Genomic DNA, 11,497 nt, shown 5'->3' with positions numbered 1-11,497 from the left:
TCATGGCCCTATTTTCCACGATCCATTAACCTGATGTCAAACAACTCAGTGGAATTGCCCATTTATTTGGTTTCCAAATGAGACAGGCCACCACTTCAAAGAGATTGATTACCGCTGCCAAGCATGCATGAAATCACAAGATATATTTTCAGTTGCGCCTAAATTATTCCAAGCGCTGCAGTCGGGAGGTTAGACCTTTCCTGATGGCTCCAGACAATGAATACATGCACACAACAATACAGGCAGCGACGCACATGCTTGAAAACACACACACACCACAGCTCAGACAGCCAGTACACCCCCCTTTCTTTCTCTGACTGTTTGTGTAAGTGAAGACTGAAAGTGGAAGGAGAGCGAAGGGTTAGGGGGGGGGGGGGGGGGGGTAGAAGACACTGAGAACGAACTGGTGATCTGACAGCGTTTTGATGGCCGCAGGCTGGAAACTATTTTGGGGAGGGGGGGGTTGTTGAATTTAATACAAATTCCTCCCAGCACAGCCATGTGTCCCGGTCGACCTGAGCTGCCCCAGCACACCTCTCTGGAAACTCACACCCTCTGCACACCTCCCTCCTCACCCACCTCCAATCTCTCCAGCATATGCTTAGCTGTCACTCATATCCTCCTGTCACATTCTCCTCACGCCTGATGTGTCCGTGTTTGTGTGCATAAGAAATGTGATGTTTGAAGAGAGAGGTATTCTGGGAGTCAACCATATCACGGCAGAGAGTGACAGTTGATGGGCCCGCAGGAGGAATTTAGTTTCACAGTACCTGAAAGTACGATGAAACGATGTATTGACTTAAAACAGAAATCTGGATTATAGAGTAAAAATAAAACAAGTTGTAGTTGACGTTCAGAAAGACGGCCTCATACTGTTTCAACCTGTCTGCCATTAGTGCATCATTTGTTCTCCTTTTGATCAAATAGGTCATTTGTGGTGAGGATTAGACACAGTTTATACTTAGCAATCATTGTTCGGACGCAGAGCGTCCTGCTCCAACTTCATCATCCACTCTTCTTGTAAAAGGATACCCTTCACTTTTCTGCACCATTTGCAAGCATGATTGACCACAATTAGGCCAATTGCAGACCATTTTAATGACTAGGACAAATTGATGACAGGGTTTATGAGAGCAGCTGTCCTCATTTTAACCATATTGCTCTCATCAGCCTGGACATCACTGAATAAACGGAGAGGCATTGAAAAAGATGGGGGAAGTTGCAGAGTGGAATGTCCCGTACGTGTGTGGAAGCGTAGGCGAGTGCTGGAGTACTTTTTCTGTGTGAATGCAAGTGTTAGGGTGTGTGTGTGAGCATCTGTGTGTTCGGGTCGGTTGTTGAGTCACGTCCAGCGCTGATCTGTAGTCGCCGCTGCGCCAGAGCTGCAGGTGTCCCTCTGCCCCGTCGATTGTGAGCCGCCTCTTTTTCCCAGGAAAATGCTTTCAACCGGAGTTGGGTTACTGCAAAGCAGCACAGACATCTGAGAGATGCCTGGAATGTCCTTCCCCATCAAAGGGGCAGCATTTGGCCATTTTTATATCTGCAATTAAAAAAGGAACAATAAGAAGAGAGAGGGAGTGAGTTTGTGGATAGACCGAGGACAGACAGAAAAAGAGTTTGAATAGAGGGAAGAAGTGGAGAAGGAATGTCAGCACCTGGAATGGCTGCATGCGCTGCCAAAGAAAAAACAGCCCCAAAAAGACTGATGAAGTATGATTCTACCCGCCGCCTGTATAATGTTTAATAAACCCTTTCATAAAAGGGAATGCCCCCTCTTGACCTCAACTTGTTGGGGGAAGAACCTTTCCAAGTTCAAAAAAGAACCACGGAGCTGTGAGGGTAATGTCCACTATATACTTCCCCTAATGCACCAAGTTTGCACTAAAAAAACAGCTTCTAGGAGGATTATTATTGGACTAGCTGGACGAATGATTAATTCTAACCTGCTGAATGTAAAAAATAACATGGTTTTCTAGCTTTGAGCAGCAGTAACCTGCTTGTCTGAAAAGTGAAGCCAATGCATACTTAGGATTGGCCAGCAAGATGCGACCCACTGCAAAAAGAAGTCTGATTGTATAAAAGTCTATGACAAAATGACCCTAAGTTTTCCTAACAAGCTTATGGTAAGTCAAATAGCATTGCTAGCATTGTTCAGCATTTGGTTGACCTATTAGACAACCTTAGGATTTGGTTCTTACAGTACATTTTGTTTTTAAACACATTTTTTGTTAGTCAAAATTAGAATCCCAATACATATCACAGTTCAGGTGAATTATGCACATTGCTGACCAAGCTAAGTAGCTGACAATTTTGTTTCCTATGCCCTGTTGGCAGAGCCTCACTTCACACTATTTTACAAATAGGTCACTTCTGGGCTTCTCTGGCTTCGAAATGGAAGGCCAAAATCAATGGGTAACGTCATGGTGACTTTGTCCACTTCTTTTATAGCTACAGTTTAGTGTATATCAATTATTGTAGGTTCAAGCTTTATGCGTTTCCTCTGGAGGAAATAAGGCTCAATTGCACTATAGTGTTTTTACCATTATGTTATTGCTGCTTCCTCTAAAGGTCAATAATGATCATCGTAAAGAAGATGACCCAGGTTGTTTTCACTTGGAGTTGAGGAAACCATATATTTTATGGATTTTCATTTTTAAAAGTGCTGAAGTGCCTTAAAAATCTCTGTGCTTCACTTGTTTCCTGAATTATGCTTGTTTTAATGGGCCAGGAAAACAGTCCAACACAGCCCAGAATGAGGCACAACACCCACCTTGGGGTTTTGGAGGCTTGTAAAAATGGGTGTTCATTGCCCTTTCTCTCTGTAAGCCACCTGTGCACACTACCTTTGCTTTCACTTTGCAAAATGTAAGCTGTATATTTAGACCAAAACAGAACAGAGTTTTAACAAAATGTTCTCTTGGATTTTCCAAGAGGATTTCAATTTTGATCCATGAAATTAATTTTTTGGCAGCAGACAAGTGGTGGAACTTAGTCGATCCTTTGAGTTGGGTGTGACTGTGTTTGGCAGAGCTAGACGAGTCACTTAATGGTCTTTTTTTTCATACTCTATGTCTAAATCCTTTGCATGCTCCCTCTGTCGCTCCCTCCCACTTTGGCTCCCCCTCTCTCTCTGTGACTTGGGGAGCTTTCAGTCGGCACATTGCGTGCGACAGCGGAGCTACAGGCTGTAAAGGCACAGTCCAGGAGCAATAACATGACATTGTGCAACGTCGAGGAGTGTAACCGTGTGTTTTCTGAGACAGTGGATGCACCTGTAACCTTGGAGTGTTTTTAAGTGTCAGTCTCTATGTGTTCTTAAAAGACTTAAACATCTGGCAAACGCCACTATAGATCCAGCAAATCGCAGCTTTGCCCGTGACACGGACTTCCATGGCCAGCTCCAACAGGCAGCTGTGTTCTGGCGCCCCATAAACAGAATTCCTGCCTGATTTTACAGTTATTTCCCTTTCCTTCAAGAAAATATGGATTAGGAGTTATGCCTTATAGGGGTTTGAGCTGTCAAGCCCCCTAACTCTTTAAGTTGCTTGATCAATGCCACTATTCAAAAATGTGAGATTAACTAAAAGGCAACATTGTTCCAGTAACCTTTCCAATTCACATGGCACCTGTGTGACACAATGCAAAAAAGGGAGACGTATACCAGCTCTGGGCACGCTGCTCATGAAAAAATCCATATCGTGAGTGATGGTGGTTGGTCACTGATTGAACCACCACACACACACTGCTGTGATAAATCGGAGAGGCACTATTACTCTCTGTTTTACTTTTCAATTTACAAATTAGTCCAAATGAATGGAATATCCCTTAAAAATCAGTCTGGTGAACATGGGGCTCTGAGGAAAGACATTGATTGGCTGGTGCCCTGCTGAGATGCTACAGAGGTGGATTTTTATTGGAGGTTTTTTTGGGGGGGAAGCAGGAAGTCCCTTCGGACGCTATAAAGCTTGCTCATATAAAGGGGTAATCCCCAGATAATTACAGGTGGAGTGCTCTATGTACAGACTTATACTGAGAGGGAGGCACCACTACCCCAAGGTCAACCCCCAACCAAACTCCCTTACCTCAAACCATGAAGGATAAAACACTAATAGGCTGAGGCTAACACACACTATTGCCAGCAGTTTATTTCCTGGCTATGGAGGAAGAAACTGAGCCTTAACAGGTGGATTCAAAGTGTTTTTCACCAACTGTTTCTAATTAAAAATCATCTAAGAATCAGGACAGCCAATGTACATTTGAAAAAGCCCTACTTTTTAAAATGTATCTTACAGGATTTGGGGTTATGAAAAGACTTCAGAGTGTTGGACATCAAGCTGATGCTTGTGGTCTGACCCACAGCGGCTGTAGATAGAGTTTCCACATCCAGCGGTTTAACCTCTTCCACTAATGGTAACGCTTCTGCTGCATTCTGTCATACCAGACGTGCTGACATGGTCACGGCTAGAGTTACAAACCATCCCGCATAAAACAACACAGTCGGCCGATAATTAAAGGGAAAAACATTACGTTAGTTAATACATTAATTCAGAATGTGGTTTATTTTGCCAAGATGATTTAATTGAGAAAAAGGCCGGTTTAATTATTGACTTGAGATTCTTAAACAGATCACGCTAGAATAAATATCAGAGCGAAGGAGAGAGATGAAAAACAGACAAGCTCTCCTGAACGTGTGTGTGTGTGTGTCTTTGTGTGAGCGTGTGTGAGAGGGGTCCATGTTTTATAAGACCCTTCCATTGAAAAATACATGTTAAACCTTTTTTAACTAGTCTACATGGTGTTTTGTTAAATATGCAACACATGTATGTATGTACTGTATGTGTGTGTACTTTTGATGGACAAGAAAAATAAATATCTATGATTGCTGCTACATATTTAAAGAACATAGCAGAGTTTCCCTGGGAAAGACCTGCAGCATTGGTTGTTTTAAATATATAAATAAATATAAAATATTTCATTACCTGCCCATCGCTTGTACAACAGTTTTGCTCTATCGAAGGTACCCAAGTGTCAAAATTGATATTGTTATTTGAGTTTTGTATATTACTTTAGAGGCTCCGGCTGAGGCCCTGTTATTATAATATATTTGAAGATACTACAGCTAACTCTTGTTGTCTTGGCTTCCCTCTGTCTCTGCAAGTTGATTTACAGGCGGCAGCGGTCTGTGACAACAACTGTGACCGTTCCTCAAAAATACCACCGCTCTAGTGGACACTAACATCCAATACTATACAAATATGTGGCTTTAGGCTCCCCAAAGTATGCAAACTATGGCAGATACGACATTGTGCATAGCAGTTGCTGTGCTGGCTGCCAGGTGGGATGTCATTCTGTGTTATTGGACAACATTTATTATATATTTACATCTTTTCAAGTAGGCTTTGCCCATTATCTAAGAAAGAAGTCTTTACCTTTTAGCAGCTTCAGATGGAGACCAGGGTGATGAATCAAAGCAGGGTGTTCAATTCCCTGCACAACCACTGCTGCATTGAAACCTTTCAGAAAGACAAACAATTAGATTTAGTCATTCAATTTTGAAATAACAAAATACAATATCAGTGAAGATATGATGTTCAGTGAGCAGCATGTTCTCTATGCAAACATAAAAAAGGGGGGAAGAATAGGGGCAGTTGTGGGAGCAAGGTATTCCCTAAAAACACTGGAGGCCAAGTGAAATTGAGCCTAATTCCCTGGAATGCCGCTTCCGTCTGGACATGTCGATAAAAATAAAGCTTATTGTGATAGTGGGGGGTTCAACCCTCAGGTAGAGTAATGAAAAGAAAACTGGCAGAGCTCCCAATGGGAAAAGCTCACCTTCCACCCTGCTGGCCATGATCTTGATATTCAGGTGGATGCAAACCAACAGGAGGGAAGTGTGTGTTTCTTTGTGCCTTCATTGTGTGTTGGTGTGCATGTTTATGTGAGTTCAGAATGTTAAGCTGCACACAAACATGCACTTATCCAGTGTCGATGGAAGGAGAAGCTGAGGGAAAGTGAATGAAGGGGTTTGGAACCACAACATGTATTTAAATGACTGTGCAGGTGTTTGTGGCAGTGAAACAGGAAATGGGGCTGAATCCTATAAGAAAGTCTGACATGAATGAACACTGGAGGAATTAACTTCCTCATACTGTACATACAAGGAAAAAGCAATGATCAAGAACTACAGGAGGAGGTGAGTGATGCATGACCAGGGGCCTCATTTATAACGCCGTGCGTAGGATTCACGTGGGAAGGTTGCTTACGTAGTAGAAATAAAAAAAATAGGTACAGAAATGTTCCGACATTTTCCGATTCACCAAACATTGCGTATCGGCGAGGAAAGTGCGTACAGCACTTCCTACGTCGGTTTCCCTTTATAAATCACAATCGACTCGAAATGCGGTGGAGCTTTTGCGGGCTTCACGTAACGCCCATATTTGCCTATAAATAGTCAAAGAAACGCCCATTCATTCATTTTGACTGACTTTATGAAGAAGATCGCAGGAAATAACGACAGAACAGCTAAAAAAGACATCTCACACCGTGTCAGATTTTGGTTATTTTGGGGAGGTGGAGATAAATCATATTGTTTGGTGGATGCAGTTTGAACAGAGTAGCAGCATGGAGGTCGGATCGTCACCAATAAATAAATAAGTGGTCCGAAAAAGGTTCATGACAAAAAAAATAGACATAAGGCTTGTTTGAGACAAGCGAGACCTGCGCAGTTGCGATCAACGTCTTGCTAGTGCGTTGCATGATGGTTAGTCATTTTGTCCGACTTGCTCTGGAGGCTCGCCTACATGAGACGTTGAAATCTCGCGGGACAAAGACGCCCGCAGCCTTGAGAGCGAGGCGTGGCGAGGCGGCGCAGTTCCTCTCCACGGGCTGCGGAAGCGAAATGCTTGATGGGAAACGACTCGCTGGTATCTCGAGCTGAGCGCTCATTGGTGGTTTTTACCACGTGCTGCTGATGAAACTCTCCAATTGGCTCAGCAAAAGTTTGTTGTTGTTTTGTGTCAGTTTTACGTCGCCACATCCATTCCCATTTTTCATCATTGTTCCACAATGTTTATCATCATGACATTAATATCTATATATTTTATACTATACTTGCATTGCTTACCGTTTTCATACTTTATATATCTTAGCATATTCATACACACTGTTCATACTGCTCACAGGCTGATATCTAGTGTATTCATACCCCTCACTGTTTATTCATCATTCTATATTTTATTCTATAGATTGTGTAAATTACTTTTCACTTCACTGCTTGTTGCACCTGGTTAGAAGCTAAACTGCATTTCGTTGTCTCAGTACCTGTAATATGTGCAATAACAATAAAGTTGAATCTAATCTTGAGCAGGAACAAATGTATTTACTTATACATATCTGACATTAACGATTAAACACATGTGTGCATTCTTTATAAATGCAAACCGAGTCAAACCGACTTCGGAGGTGGCGGTATGCACGGTGCACCTTAAAGTTGTTTGCAATCCGCCAAAAAACCGAGAGAAGAAGAAGAAGAAGACGAAGCCGACTCCGAGCTGTCCGACTTCAGGCGAGCTTTTTGAGACCTCCCCGGCTGCGATCGGCTACTCTCGTCTACTTTCGAGGCGAGCCGCAACGCGTCTCAAACAAGCCTACCGTCTTCTTGTTTGTACCGGGGACAGGAGACACCCCCTTGATGAGAAACTGTAAGAAATGATCGGGGAATCCCTCCGGAGGGGAGTCATGACGACTGGATCTGAATTATGTTTTCGTATTTGGTGGTTTGTGTCCCAGCTGTCGATCAGCTGTGCGCAGCGTCTCCACTGCAGCAACTCTATATCCACCAGTTAAAGGAAATACAACTAATGTGTTGTGTTATATTAGCTGTACAATTGACCACATATGGTGTTCTTAGTTTCCATACCTCCTGTGTTTTATGAGCGACTTATCAAGTCTTAGCAAACGGCATAAAACATGATTAAACATGGTAGTATAAAACCATGCTCGTACAACCTATATAAATGCAAAACCGCATCATTTATGAGAAAACATTTCATAACATTAACACAACATATTCGAGGTGGTTTTAAATAACATATCTATATATCATATTTATTTATTTCTCCAAGTTATGTGTTTGTGTGCACTGAGGAGTCTCAAACAGGCGTTTGTTTAATCATTTTAAGATTGGCTTTAATCAATGTTTGAAAATGAATTCTTCATATGATAAATGAGAGGTAACATTTTGTTTATGGTATTATTTCCACATATTTCTCTCCATTCTTCCTTCTGCCAACGGTGTCGCAGTTTCTCGTCTCTCCCGTTTTTGTGCTTAGTGCGTAGCATGGGTTAGAGTTTGCGTGGAGGACCGCACGTTTTCCCGTCAAGTTAGTATTTTATAAATCGCAAACAGTGCGTAGAAACTGGCCTACGCCATTTTTTGAGCGTATATCCCTTTATAAATGAGGCCCCAGGTAATTAGTTAGTTGTGAAAGTATGGGAAGTGAAACAGGTAGCTAACAGCCAGCGAGCAGGACAGGCAGACAGCTGCAGGTCGCTCCGGCTGCTTTACGAGCCGGCTCAGGTGTGCCTCTGAAGGGCCTTTACAACCAGAGGATGCATTTAATGAGACTGGCTGCTGGTTCTGATATTCATACACATGCACACTAATGCATTTGAACACAGACATACGAAACAATTATATTTTCTGTCAAACAATAGATATTTATGCCAAAACTAATCAGTGATTAATCAAAGTCATCACACCCACATGTTTCTTAACATGCTGAGTCCGCTAAGCCTTATGCTAAGCTACAGTAAACCAACGAAGTTTTGGCTGTAGCTCACAGACTTTATAGAAGATGAAGGTGAGATGTTACATATTGGTTTGTGGACTATTGTTTTAAAGCCACAAATTCAAGCCGCAGCCTTATTTTAAAACCAGATGTGACATGAGAGGTTGGAGCTAAGGGCAATATAAAACAAGTATGGGAATTGCAGCCAACCAAAGTGTAACAATATGGACACATTAAAAACAAACTGTGGATAGGTTAAAATTGTGGGATTAGCACACAGACCAAATCCAATTGGACGCCTGGTAGTGACCAGAGAATCCCACGGTTACCCTTAGCATCTGTTTTACTCAAATAGTGATCATAATTGAACACAATGCTGTATTGATGAAGGCTTCAAACTAGCAGACAATAACTTTGTTAGGAAAATGTTTATGGTAATAAATCAAGTGAGAAGTTGGGTGATTTTCTCATAGACTTTTATGCAATAAGACTTTAACAACCTGTGAAATCACCCCCTGATTCAGGCATTGCAAAACATGGACATTTAGGATAATTGGCATTCAAGTCTGACACTTAGAATTCTTAAGCAATATCAAGTTGAGCATGCAGTGATATAAACTTCCATCCTACATCTGCTCCCTGATCTCACGGCGAATTGTAAGTGGCTACTGCCTGAGATCGCATGCTGTATAGTTTTATTAAATGTGCCAACTGCTAGGACTGTTTTAGGGAAGATAGCTTTTAGATGTGCAGCTCCTCTGTCTTGGAATAGTCTGCAATTGAAATGGAAACTGAGAACTGGTGCCACTAAATGTTTTTAAAGCTCGGTTGGATGCTACTCAATCGGAAGCTGTTGGTACCTGCTCATGTGGATAGTTATTGTAAATTGTAATCCCTGTAATGATGCTGTAAAATGTCCTATTTGTTGTTCTGTTTATGTTTTTATGTTTCATGTGGAACTACTTGAGCAGGTCTCCCTTGAAAAAGAGATCAATGATCTCAATGGGATACACCTGGGTAAATAAAGGTTTGAAATTAAATGAAAGGCAAAGGTGTGTGGTTATTATTCAGATTAAAAATCTTCAATATTATGAAATAAAAAATATGGAAAAGGTTTCAAACCCTATGGAAACCAAATGGAATAAAAGAGTTTACTTTACAACATGAGCAGTGTTTACACAACAAGACTTTTCTATGTCACCTGGAAGAGATCCATGCTTTTAGTTTAAGCAAATGATAAATGCCGGGCAGACAGAGCTTTGTTTGTTAAACGGATCCAACATTCATTTTGTTTTACAGGTTGAGTCAGGTCTGATAGAAAAGCTCTGAGAAATATTTTTACTTTGGACATTTTGTTGCAAAGCCGTGAACTCCTCTGTTCTTTTGTGTCTTTAAGAGTCTTTGTTCCTTTTGTAGTTTTCACTTTTAACATTTGGAGAAGCAATTACCATATTTTTTACAATGACTGACAAAAATCTGTATAAAAAATATGGTTTATGATATAAAATATGCATACTGGGTTGACGTGATGTAACTCCTAATATGATCAGGATCCTTTGCTACAGTATATGACTGAAGGGTTGGCTGACTCTCTGCATGCTGCCTGGGCATCATTTAAACATCATCTAACATTACACTAACATTGCTACAACATTATAGTAGCAGTTCAGCCAGAAGGGTTGATGCTAAGCAGACAGGCAGGCCAAAGGGTGTATAGGAATGCAAGCTTTCTGTATGTTTGTACTGCCGCAGCTGGGCTTGGCCGCAGGTATGTACAAGGTTGTGAGGTGGAGTACTGACAGTGGGCGGAGGTCCATGCCATCTGCAGCACCGACTGCGCACTGTACCGTGGGAGAAAAGCTGGAGCTAGCATGGCGGTAAGAGATGTCAAGACAAATAGACAGAGGAGGGAGAGAGTGAGGGGAATCCTTGTGCTGCACCAAGGCTGAAGGAGGGGATGTGGGGAGGCAGCTGGTAGGGATGTAGCTATAAGGGTTGGCAGACAACACCAATGACTGACTCTGGGTGTTGACAGTAACACTAAAAGTATCGTTTGGACATTTGGCAACGGATTGAGGCAATTCGCAAATGTATAATTTATTTGCAAGATGGAGATGTTGGTTAATCTTGATCTACTGGCAAATGCTTTTTTTGTTTTCGTCCTTAAGCAAAGCTGGTCGTTATAAGAAGTTTTTTTTGTTGGTTGTGGATTAAAAGTTGGACTGAAGACTAGAGACTACTGGTTAGTCTTGAAGAATTTTCACAAACTCGCCATTTTTAAATAGCCAAGCGAACGTGATTAGCGACCGCAATTTTGATTATTCACTCGACGCATATTTAAAGGGGACCTATCATGCAAAATGCACTTTTTTATGTATTTTATACGTAAATATGTGTCCCCGGTGTGTCAGGGAACTCACGCAGCGTCAGAAAATAAAACCCTCTCTCTTTTCCTCCGTACCCAAATCTCTAAAAACGGGGCTACAACGGAGCTGATCCAGATGTATGTCCGATATGACGTAATATCGGAAATGTAGGCTGGCTTTACACCCACGGCCCTATCAGAAACGTTTCTATCAGAAACAATGCCCGACTGTTTTGGACGTAATATGGTCGGCGCATGTTTACATTAGCATCGCTAACACTCAGAGCTAACCTGCCTACAGGAGAGAGCATGTGTGTGAAGAAGCAGGAAATAAAAAGGAACT

Source organism: Gymnodraco acuticeps, unplaced genomic scaffold (assembly GCF_902827175.1).
Source record: "Gymnodraco acuticeps unplaced genomic scaffold, fGymAcu1.1, whole genome shotgun sequence".
Classification (NCBI taxonomy): Eukaryota; Metazoa; Chordata; class Actinopteri; order Perciformes; family Bathydraconidae; genus Gymnodraco; species Gymnodraco acuticeps.
Note: the sequence above shows the minus strand (reverse complement) of the source record.